Source organism: Ambystoma mexicanum, chromosome 4p, assembly GCF_040938575.1.
Source record: "Ambystoma mexicanum isolate Mex_15411 chromosome 4p, UKY_AmexF1_1, whole genome shotgun sequence".
Taxonomy (NCBI): domain Eukaryota; kingdom Metazoa; phylum Chordata; class Amphibia; order Caudata; family Ambystomatidae; genus Ambystoma; species Ambystoma mexicanum.
In genome coordinates, this window is record NC_090927.1 from 930,382,098 (window position 1) to 930,395,185 (window position 13,088).

Here is a 13,088-nt window from a genome sequence, read left to right on the forward strand (position 1 = left end):
CCTTTACGGCAGGAGTGAGCCATCTTCTTCTGAGTTGGCTCAAGACTGGGCAAAAAAAAAAAAAATGATATTCAGCCTCCTTTTCGACTCTACCGTCGGGCAGCACGAGGTTACTTGTGTTGTCCAGTTACTGGTTTTGAAATGTAATGCCTAGTCGTTATTTAACACAAAGGTTTTTTACACCTATCAGTTTAATCCAGGAGAGACAGCGCTCGCAGCCTAGAATCCTTTTTAACTATCTATATATATCAAATGGAAAATCTGTTTGTTTGTTTGTTCCTCATACAATTCCATACCATTTCACCAATATGCAACAAATGTTGCTGTTACCTGTTAGGACCTTGCAGATGTCGCTGGCTACATTACATGCGGACACCCCACCCCGTTCTCCGAATGCACACGAGACAGTTGCCTGGCAAAACATCAAGGTGGTCGTAGAAGGACCCGACAGAGCTCATATCAAGCAGCTGGACACAAGGATCAGAATGTTAAGGTCAAGGCCCGAGAATGCACTGTTTCTGTGATATTTGTACCGCAACGTGCAAAACATCAATGTGGTCATAGAAGTACTGGACAAAGCTCATTTTTGCCATCTCGACGTTAGGAACAACACATCCCAAGGTCCTAGGATGCACTCGTTCCGTGATATCTGCACTGCAATGCACTGCAACATACTGCACCATGCCAGGCTGAGGCAACCAACAGGTGGGGAGAGTGCACAGAAGGTCCCATAATGCTGCAGCACACCAGTTCTCTCCTCCTTTCCACGTCTGCTCAGTGATTGTCAACAATTGATGCAAGTGTTATCATGTCTGCCTATACAAAGTACGGGCACATTTTGCTAGTTTTAATATAGATTTGAAAGGCGCTCTCCATGGTCAGTAGGAGCCAATAGTTCGGGGTTATACCAGAAAGAACCTAGGCTAATCTTTAACAAAGAACTCTTGACTTGCTGAAACCATACCCCTGGTTTAACATGGTTATTCTAAAAAATGCCCAGCGTAGCTTCCTTATACACCATTAGTTCTGTTCTCAACCAAAGCTTAACCCAACATAATAACTATTTTAGGTGTGGGTGATAGTCTATTCCAGACTGCCCTAATTCCAGATTTGCTGCAGTGCTTAGGGTGCTCTTAGGTGCATCTAGCAGTTTAACGAAAAAAACATGTTTTTATAGACCTTTAGTTTCGGTATCTTGTGGTACCCCCACATTTCAGCCGCACGCAGGAACGCTGATTGTTTTTGGCTGTATAAACCTCTAATGCAGAATCGATTACAGAGCCCCCAATATGTCAGAAAAATTCAGAAGTGCCCCAGTACTATTCATAGTCAATATGCTCCATATCCAACTCCAATCCTCATATTTATTGAACCACACACTTCGCTGGAAGTCTGCTTTGGTCATCCCTGGTCCTCCCTGTCTGATCTTGGACCCGCACCCCAGCTGTTCAATTGTATTAAGGTACTTTACACTAATTGAACCACACATCAAGGTAATTATAAAAAAGCAACATATTCTATTTTTACTCCATTTAATTCTAAATGAATGGATGGGGATGTTTTTTATGGCATTCCATAATATTTGTTTTTGTCGCATTGATTATTAAAAGCGTGTTGTTACTTAGCAGTGTACATTATGCAAACGCTTTTCTTATGTCCTGAGGGGTTCTTTATAATAAAACTACATCATCTGCAAACAATCATACAATCATATGTTCTTTATTGAACAGTGGGACATCTATCTGAGTTTTACATTAAGGCTATTAATAAACAACGTAAATAAATACATATGGGCCAATTACTCATCCCCGTTTTACCCCTTTACTAACTTCAAAAGGCCCTGTCAGTTCTCCAATAGTGGTAGTGCTAATGGTATGAAGTACCTTAATTGAGCAGCTGGGGTGCGAGCCCAAGGTCAGGCAGGGAAGACCTTTTCGATCGACCTTGTTGAAGTCTGCTTTAAAAGTGTTAAACATCAAATACAGGGGCAAGAAACCCTGATCTCTGCTGCCCACCCCCGTATGGAACCCTGCCAGCACATAATTCAATAAATGTCATTCTTCAATCTTTGCACATACCTTACCAAAACTATCTGACAAAGAGATTGGTCAATAAACGGATCGATCATTGCTGTTTCCTTGTTTTAAAAATAGGAGCTATAACCACTGAGCGCCATATGGAAGGTGGTTCATGATTCTTATTTATCGGATTAAAAAACCTCACTAAAACAGGAACCCGGAAATCTATTTCTCATTTTAAAAAGGCTACTGGGATACTGCCTGGGCTAGGTGCTTTCTAATTTTTGTGGCTGTTGAGGGCAACAGATAACTCATCAGCCGAGAATACAAGGTGGAAATAGCTGGTGATACCCGAGGCCTCATAACTGAAAGAAGTGGAATTGTCAGAGTAGGGTGAGTAATTGAGATTTCTAAAATGTTCTAGCCAAACAGAACCTCAAGTAGACATTACTGGAGCAAGATCAGCATTTAAGCACCCATGGAAGACAATTTTCCAGAAATGTCTCTGGTCCTGATTGCAGGTTGCTGTTTTAGATTCTGTCTACTCCTCCCGGTTTCTGTATCTTTCTTTAATTTAATCAAAGCTTTATATTCAGATCTCTTTAGTTGAACTAATTCTTCTTTATTCTCACATTTTGCCGAGCATGCAATCCCTGTCATCCCATTCCTTTTGACTTTGTATCTTAAAGGCTTTTGGATCCTTACTTGTTCAAATAAAATAGGTTGTCGAAGAAAGATTATTGTGAAAGTGGAGTTACTGTGTGCAGTTAATGTGTCACTGCTCCTAAAATTATTTTTAAGAGGATTAATGGTCTCATGAATATCTGCCATCAATTCAGTGATGTTTATTGTGTTCCATTTTAAACAACAGCTATTTGTTGATCTGATGATTCAGTTGGAGCAATCTCACATTTTCTTTTAAAACATAATTGAGTGTGATGGCCAGCACATTATAGTCACTCTCTGAAAGTTCCACCACAGGGAAATCTCCAACCAAATGACTATGTCCTATGTCAATTAAACAATATTCAATTAAGCTGGTGGCATAGTGGGACAATGGGTACATTTGGCCGGGATGTCACCCTCCATGTTGCCATTTAGCGCTCTAGAGTCAGTTTCTGCGCAAATAATAGCAAGTTCAAGGGCATGGCCATTGCACATTCTTGATGTAGAAACAGTAGCCTTTGGGACTCCCCAATCTTCACCTTCATCCTCAAAGATATCCACCAGATATGACATTGGATCCAATTGAGCATCAGAATCCCCAATGATCAAAATGGCAATTGCCCAAGCATTATCATCTGATGTACTTACATTATCAAGCCACTCTAATAAATATGAAATAGCCTTCACAGCAGATGAACAGCCAAATGGCCAAATGTAAACATTGAAAAGGCAAATATTTAGGCCACCGAGAAGGCAGAACTTAAGGAGCTGCACATCTGGGAAAACCAGTATCAAGTGTTTGCATCCAAGTCAATTTATAAACAGATCATTGAATCACCTGTAAGTCGCCCTCTTGCCCCTTTAAGAGCAAGGGCTGCATAGATTGCAATACCATGCTTAGCTGGATTCCCACCTACCCAGGTTCCCTGGAGCAGAACCATATGAAAGTACTCTAATGATGCATGGCAATCAGGGTCTGTGTCCTTAGAACAGAGACACGCTATGTTCCCTGAAATCATTTGCAAGCAGGTAATACTTACTGGTGGATTCACAGGTATAAACCTGGAAGACGGGATATCATGTCAATCAACATCAGAGGAACTCAAAGCCTCATCCCTATTGTTGGCTGTAGAGTCACTAGACAAATGTCCAACAAAACCTGGTTGCTGCTACAATGGAAGGGGACCCATCCCCTCAGTCATTACTTTTTTTTTTACCTGTATCAATTGATAATTCCTTGGCCAAATTAGAAGGGAGTGATAATTCAATAATATCGTATTGGGAGACTCTTAGCACAGGAATCCTGATAACTATCACAATGTGGCTCCTGATAACTGATAAACAGCCCCTTACAATGCAAAGCCAATGAGCACATGTATTTACTAGTGATTCCATATTTTCATAGGAGCCTCCAATAGGTTTTGGGACCCCTGTTATTTGCACTCTTCCCGGTGCCTTTTGTCTTCCCTCATGTCGATGGACACAACAAGATTGCACAACTGGGCAGAGTTGGCGGATGGGAGGATGTGTGGTGTGACTTTACATACTGGATAATTTAACATGTTGCAAGCATTTGTCCCCAGAATATTTTGGGACTGTCTTTCAATATCACTGTGTGCTGTTGACTGCTGGAACAAACTGTATTTCTGGATAATAGAAGTTATGTGATTGAGTTGTAGATGGTTTTGATTGACTCCCCAGATTGTTATCCAACTGGCTGCTCTGTCTGTCCATCTCTTTGTCCACAGTGGTGGTATTGGGTGCTGTCTTGCCATCTTTGGCAGGGCCCCTAGTAGACAACCTTTAGTGGCATTAAATGAGGTCAGCTCCCACTCACTATTGCTTTTCAAATCAGCCATAACTTTCTGGATGAGAGAATAATCTGGCTTAATATCTGAGATTTTTTTCCTGAACAAGAGGCAATCAGGACATCCTCTGTGGCCAGATACTACCTATGTGGAGCTTGATGCAGTTTGTTGTAGTTACAGGCAGCCTACCACTGGCCATCAGAGTTTGTTCTGTGATGCCTGGGTTGATGTTCACCGTTAACACTGAAGACATGTGAGGAACTCAAATCTATTGGTGCACAGAAAAGAGGGAACATAGATAATGTCTGTATCAGTAGTCGGCTATTTGTGTTCATTAGGGTTGTTTCTCATAGGAACAATTGAATCTTGCTACTCCAGTATCTCAGCCGGCTGGTCAGGTTGAGATTGCAGAAATGGCAGGGACTCATTGCCAGTTAATCCATAGAGATTGGCTGATGCAGTGTAACATTTACCACCTACCTGGGATATAGGTCGATCAACCTCACATAGAACTGGAGGTGAGATTTTAAAAATAAGGGAGCCAGCTAATTTAAGAGGTTTGTAGGCTAAGATTGACCGAGAACATGGGCCTCATTACGACCGTGGCGTTAAGGGTTTAACAGCGCCGTAAAAGCGGTCGGCGCCGTTAAACCCTTTACGCCTCATTACGAGTTCCCTTTGCGGCACCCGACCTTAACGCCTGCTTTTAGAAGGCGTTAAAGTAGGGTGCCGCAAAGGGACCTTGGTGCTAAGTACGGTGCCGCAATTTGCGGCACCGTACTTAGCGCCTTCCCCATTCCCATTGAGCCCTATGGGGCAAAAATGGGAATGAGGAAGGGCCCATGGTGAATGGGGAATTACCGCCTGCCAACCTTGGAATGGGGCGGTAATTCCGCCATTCACCATGGCGGACCCCGGCATGGACCATGGTGCTAATAGCACCATGGTTTAGCGCCGGGGTCGTAATGAGGCCCCATGCCTTTTTAGTCTCATTACCAGGTAGTGGGGGATTGTTTTCATTTTTTTAATTAACATGATTCGTACCCTTTTTGCCATTAGAAGAATTAGCTTAATCTGCACAAGGCAAGTTCTCTAATAGGTCTTCTAATTCATTGATTAATATTTTCACATCCTCAATTGGTGGCATAGGATTCACAGTTATTTTGGCCTTCCCTTCTGGTGAAGGTAAGGCAAAGGCATTCCTTTTCGCCATGACTATATCTATGTCTATATCGACTGGCCAAAGAATAAAATGCAAATGCTAATATAACTCCACAGTTAAAATTACCTTTTTCCCTCTGTTTTCCCTTATTAAAAAGATTTTTAAAAGACATAAACAATTATTTTTCATTCAATCATTTGGTTCAGACTTTAGAGCATCTAAATGTGTTTTTTCTATGCTGAATTAGAAAGGCAAGAGAGTCGACCAAGGCACGCCCGATTGTCTTAGAGAGCTTCCAGAGTCCATCTCCCTCCCCTGTGGTCTGACTCTCACTGTCACGTCTTTATGTGGAAGGTGCCACAAGTCTTAAACGGCTAGCCGAGTGATTTAATATCCCCGACAGTCACACATTACCTTCAGCCAACCAGGGTATAACAGCTTTTGGTACCTTTGTTTTTGCTACAATATAATCCATCTGTTCCATCTGAAGCACTTGAGTCCTAGGACTCCCCTCTGCGATTTTATCAAACGTTTCACCAGCTTAACCTTCTGTCCAGTCTTCAGCGCTGTGTCAGGTTTTGCCACTCATGAGGCAAATGATGGCTGCTGGCGAGTGAAAGCCAATGCCCTTCCTCTCTTCTCCTCCTTCGGGCATAAATACAGGCTCCTATATCTCAGCTTTACCTTGGCTCCATGGTTCTTTATGTTTGTCGGAATTGAACTATAATTATTTTCTGAAAGAAAGAGGGAGTCAGGTTCAAATGCTCAAAGCACGCAGTTACCTTTCCTTCTCGATTCTTTTTGTCGGGTTGCGTTACCAGTCAAAATATTTGGACTCTATTTTCAAATGCTTATGTACATATGAGCCTTTTGGGGGACGAAACAATCTGCATACGGAGCAACCTTGAGATAATCGAAGGACCCTTGAGAAGGCCCTGTCGAGAGGAAACATGAAGGAGCATTCTGCCTAAAAAGGACCAGATGCCCTGAGGAGGATTTCTAAACAGAAGCCGGGAGGAAATGACAGGGTAATTCATAGAAATTCGCACAAACGTGGCGCACGCGGCTGGCGCACAGCGTGCCCGTGCGAATGTCTGCGCCAGCCGTGTGCGCAAAAATCGATTTCCGCGCACAGCGTATTCATGGATTTTCGCATCCAAAACCAGCCGTGGTGCAGCGACCCTGCAGCAGTGCCAGTTACGCCCCCCAAGAACGCCCTCGCGCAAGGAAAAGCCTTAAAAATCCCCAAATAATCGCAAAGGGCTGCGCTAACCCTGGACCAGTTCACAGGGCTGGCAAACAGCAAATGCCAAGCGGGGAACGTGTATTTCAGTGGTTCGCGGGAAGTTCCACACGCGATTGTCCTGTGTACGTGTGCATCAGGGCTGCGTGGGAAGTAACACACGCAAAAGCAGCAGGGTACGTGTATTTCAGGGGTGCGCTGGAATTATCACACGCGAAAGCAGCAGGGTACGTATATCTCAGGGGTGCGTGGGAAGTATCACACGCGATTCCATCAGGGTACGTGTATTCCAGGGGTGCGCGGGAAGTATCACACGCAAAAACAGCAGGGTACGTGTATTCCAGGGGTGCACGGGAAGTATCACACGCAAAAGCAGCAGGGTACGTGTATTTCAGGGGTGCGCGGGAAGTATCACACGCAAAATCAGCAGGGTATGTGTATTACAGGGGTGCGCGGGGAGCACCACACGTGAATTGCACGTGTGGGTCCTCCCAGGTGTTCCCTCTACACCCTCCACGGCCCCTGCAGGTGGCCCACACCACAGGGGCCTACCCTGCACATGTCCTGCAGGCACCCCATCCACCATGGCCATGCCCCCCAGCCAACCCACATGTCACCTTGCACTACTGCCCACCAACGCATGTCCCCCTGCACCCCCGGCCACCAGGGGCAGCCTCCACCAGGCCCCCACCCATGTCTCCCATCACCCCCACCACCCAGCAGTGGAGGGGCAGCCTCCACCAGGCCCCCACTCATGTCTACCACCACCCCCCCACATGTCTACCACCACCCAACCCCACCCCCCCACCCCCCAGCCACCAGGGGCAGCCTCCACCAGGCCCCCACCCATGTCTACCACCACCACCACCCCCCAGCAGTGCAGGGGCAGCCTCCACCAGGCCCCCACTCATGTCTCCCACCACCCCCACCCCCCAGCAGTGCAGGGGCAGCCTCCACCAGGCCCCCACCCATGTCTACCACCACCCCCACCCCCCAGCAGTGCAGGGGCAGCCTCCACCAGGCCCCCACTCATGTCTCCCACCACCCCCACCCCCCAGCAGTGCAGGGGCAGCCTCCACCAGGCCCCCACTCATGTCTCCCACCCCCCCACCCCCCAGCAGTGCAGGGGCATCCTCCACCAGGCCCCCACTCATGTCTCCCACCACCCCCACCCCCCAGCCACCAGGGGCAGCCTCCACCAGGCCCCCACTCATGTCCCCTATCACCCCCACCCCCCAGCCACCAGGGGCAGCCTCCACCAGGCCCCCACTCATGTCCCCTATCACCCCCACCCCCCACCCACCAGGGGCAGCCTTCACCAGGCCCCCACTCATGTCCCCTATCACCCCCACCCCCCAGCCACCAGGGGCAGCCTCCACCAGGCCCCGACTCATGTCCCCCAGCCAACATGTCACCACAATGTAGACCCCTGGCCCTTATGGTCAGCCTCCAAATGCCAAACACCCACCCGAGTATTGCATCCACCCACTTAGAAATGGCAAAAACATGATAGAAGCACAATTGCAAGTTTGGAAATGAACACATGTCCCTCACATACACCCAATGGGTGTCAGTGAATGTCAAAACCCATATCATGAAATGCATGAAACCAATGAGATGATACTACACATTGAACTTTGAATAAAACATATGTATTAAAAGCAACAGAAATTGAATCAAAAATAAACAAACAATAATAGAAATTAAAAAAAAAAAACAGCAGGTCCGTGAAATAATGCAAAACCACAAATCATAATGCAAAGGAAAGGTGTCCAAAGTCACAGTCCACAAAAGTAAATCCAATGGAAAATTAAAATCGAAAACCATTGCTCCATGGCAAAATCATAATAAAAATTGAAAATCCAAAAGTCAACTATGTACAGATAAACAATCCAGGGTCCATGATACCAACCGAAGAAATGAAACCTATCTAATAACACTACCTAAAAAAATAACTATATACAAAAATGTGGCCCATTGTCCAAAAGGTCCAAAATAAAATGCTAAACCAAAGGAAACCTAACACTAACTATAGAACTATTTACAAGGGCAGCGGGCTAGTCCGACGGCTCACTTCGGATGTTCCGGGCCAGGGCATCATCGAACTCCTGCTCAATGTCCCAGAGGTGCTCCTCCTCCATGGCCCGAAGGTCCGCAGGGCCGTCCAAATGTTCCCCCCAAACTCCATGCAGATTGCCTCGAGGCACTCGGCACGCCTCAGGGCCCTCCGCATGGAGTTCTCCGCCCTGACCATCGTGAGCCGTGCCTCTTCCGCCCGCTGCCGCTCCGCATCTATGGCGTGGCCCAACCGCTGCCACACGGAAGACACTTGCCGTCCTGGGTCCTCCTGCCCTCCGGCCGATGCCTGCCCCTCCGATGTGGAAGGCCCCGAGCCATCATGGCTCCCGCCACGTTGCTGCTGCTGCGCCTCTGCCCGTGCACTGCTTCCTGCTGCCTGCACATCCTCCGCTGGCTGGGGTGCAGTCGTTAATGTGGCCACCCCTGCTGGACGTCCGACTCCCGACTGTGGCAGGGATGCCTCCTCCACCAGCCTGGCCGCACCGTCAGAGGCAGCTCCACAGGGCACCCAGGTGACTGATAGGTGGGAAGATGGCACGGAGGACGACTGGCGCATAGGGTTTCAGTTGAGGAGGGGGTCGTAGCAAGCCCCATCAAACGGAGGAATCCGGCCTGGGTGACCTGTCCCAGTAGTCCGACGCGGTCAACGAGCCATTCGAGATGACGTGCAGTCTCCTCATGAAAAGACTGCAGGTCCCCTCGCATGGCCCGTTGACGCAACGCCACACCAGTCAGGACAGGCTCAACCCGGACCCGGATAGCCACGTCCGCAGGCAGAGGAAGGCCAGTTGTCGTGAGCTCATCCCCTGCCTGAAAACGGGTCTGGACGTAGGTATCCCTGCTGGTGCAAGATGATGCAGGGACAGGATTGCACACAGGCACCTCCGCGGTGACCTGTGCTGCCTCCTGTCCCTGGTCCTGCACTGCACCACTAGCACCATTGGAATCCCCACCTCCAGACCCCGTCTCTGTTGCTTGCACGGCCTCCTCCTCCACCAAACCCCCCACCAACCTGGATGACTCCGTGCCATCTTCCCCCGTTGGGTCCTGTGGGGTCCCAGCTGCCCCTTCTGCTGCCGAGGAGTCCAACTCCGACCTCCGCCTCTTGGACCTCCCCCCGGCAGCTGTGGCCTGGGACGCGGCACCGGACTCCTCACTCCCCGACGAGATCACAACCTGGGAGGGGAGCCGGGCCTTGCGTCTCCGGCTGGCGGTGCGAGATCTGCCGCTGTGCTCCACAGCACCTTCTCCGCCCTCTTCATCAGTTGATGCTGCAGACAGGGAGAAATAAAACACAAGCATCAGGGCACTGTACAATGGACACATACACACATGACAGTTGCACATGAGTTGCATTGGCAAACCTCAGACATGGCATCACAATCGGCAACACACATGTCATTTCAACTTGCACACATGAGCCATACCACAGCCACATCGCAACTGCCAGCACCATCCATACACATACAACAGCATGAGCAGGCAAAGGTGAGCCAGACATCACATGCAACACAGGGAGTGCACTACACATGCATGCACACCAACACACTTGCATGCATGTGTACACCTCAGCCAACTGTCGCAGTGTTCCGATGGGCATCCATGTCACATCTGCCAATCAGGCTTCCACATCCCGCTGTCACATGCATCCATGTTGCATCACTGTTGCACCCTTGTCAAATACACACACATGCACATGTACACAGTGCTGATACATGCAGCTGAAAACAACATACATGCGTGACATCACGAACATGCCCACTTACATACACATTCATCCAAACATGTGTGCCCAAACAACTGCATTTGGCATGCAAGCCTACACACACAAGCACCATCCATGTCTCACACATGACAGCCCTCGCATGTGTTAGCCTCACGGTCCTGTACACCCCCACCCGTACTCGGCCCCATACAAACAGATGTGCAACCAGCACACTACTGGCACATCACCACACGCACAGCTTACAATCATGATGCATGTACACTTATCGCTCGACTCCAGATGGGTCTGCCTCTCAAGGACCTGGACGTGGAGCGCTGGGGATATGCGTTCCAGGACCCTCATCTGATCTTCCGACAAGTGGCCCCGGCGCCCCTTAGCATCCGCTGCCTTCAAGAGGCGCCGGGCCTTGTTCAGGGTCCTGGACCTGAAGTCCTCCCACCGCTTCTTGACATGTTGGAAGTCGCGGACTGCCACCCCCTCCACGTTGATGGCAGTCACGATGTCCGTCCAGATCCGAGTCAGTCCTTCCTTGTCGGCGCGCACACTTCCGTAGAGGGCACCATACTGCCCCAGGACTTGTTCCACCAGGACACCAACTTCCCTGGCACTGAAGCTGGTGCCCCTCTGCCTCTCTGGCCGGGGGTTGTCAGTGGTGCCAGATGTTGCAGTGCCCGACATGACAACCCCAGAGGCATGAGTGGGTGGGCAACTGGGTTCTGGGGCTGGGCTGTGGAGTGATGGAATCCCAGTCGGGAGTCTTTGGTTCCAGCAGGGGTGGTCACAGCAACAGCACCCCTGGCTGATGTGCAGGCAGCAAATGACAGGGCACGTGGGCAGCAGGCAGTCAGGCAGCAGCAGATGGCAGGTGGGAGCGTGCTCGGGGCTCTGGGGGGCAGTGATTCGGCCTTGTGGGCAGGAGCGTGGTCTTCCGTGTGCTTACGCGTGGCCAGCTTGATACGGAGTGATTTGGCATGTGAAAATCCTGCACGTCTGCGTGTAAATCAAGGAAAGGCCCTTAGCGCGTATGCACGTCAGCACGCATATGCGATTTCATTGGACCAAAGGCCCTTAGCGCGTAAGCGCGTCTGTGACGTGACGCGCGCGGGTTTTTCCCTCATTACACGTGATGACAGAGCACACGTGGATTTCCACCAATCGCGTGTGAAACTTCCTGCGCACCCCAGAAATACACGTACCCAGGCCAATCGCGTGTACGCTCACTTCCCTCCGATTACACGCGATGACACTCGGACGTGCAGTTTTACCACGTGTGCTCGCATATGCGATTTCATTGGCCCAAAGGCCACCACGCGCAGTTGTGACGTCACGCGCATGGCCGTAGAGAATGGCGCGTGTAAAAAAAAAAAAGAGATACACGTCCGAGTGTCAAAGCGCGTAATTGGTGGAAATGGCCTCCTCGCGTATGCGCGTCTGTGACGTGTGTATAAAAGGTACCTGTAGAACACCATTTCCTTGTACGTGCTTTTCGTGGAGAGCGAGTGGGTGAAATCTGTACTTCTTGTCGGTTCACACGCAATTTACTTCACAGCGTTTCCAGTTCGTACTCCCTGTTACCTCTGACAGCTTTTTCTCTTTTCCTCTTTTTCCTGGGCCTATTTCCTCAAACAGCGTTCCCTTCTACTGTTGTCCTGTCTCCTCAGACAGCGTACAATTCTTCTTTTGGCTGGGGTGTTGCCAACGCGCACACGCGCATATTTTTTACGCTTTTGTTCCTGGCAGACGTTGAGTCGCGCACGTATTTAACATCTGTGCTTGTCCCGTGTGTCGCGTACCCCTTCAGAGGTCATTCTAGGCTGCGTGTGACATGCATACATTCATTCTTGTGTTTCTGGGTGCCACAGCGTAGTGCAGGTTTATTTTTCCACGCACGTGGTCTAGAAGGGGTTGCGTGCACCTTACTTCCCTTTTTTGGGGTGCCTGTGTGTTGCGTGACCCATCATCTTTCCCCAGGGGTGACATACAGCCTTGCTAGAGCACTAGGGTACGATTGCCATCTGGTACCCAACCCCTTTTACCCCCAATTGCCCAGGACAATAGTTCACATCGACTCTGATACGCACAATAACATCAGTGCCATGGCTGGGAGTCGACCAAGCCGTAAGGGTGGCAAAGGTGGCCGAGCCCCAAGTGGTGGCCGTGGTGGATCCAGTAGGGGACATGGCCGTGACTTGCAGGGTGTCCCTAACCCTCCATGTGAGGAGGAGCAGTCAGGGACACCCATGCCCCCCCCCCTGGTTGAGGTTACCGTGGCTGACACCATCCATGCTCAGCCCTTGTTGGACCAGCCCACTGTGGAACCAGACCTGGCACAGGGTGACTCCATGGCTGACTTCCAGGTCAGCAGGTCTAGGCCACGTGTGCCGGT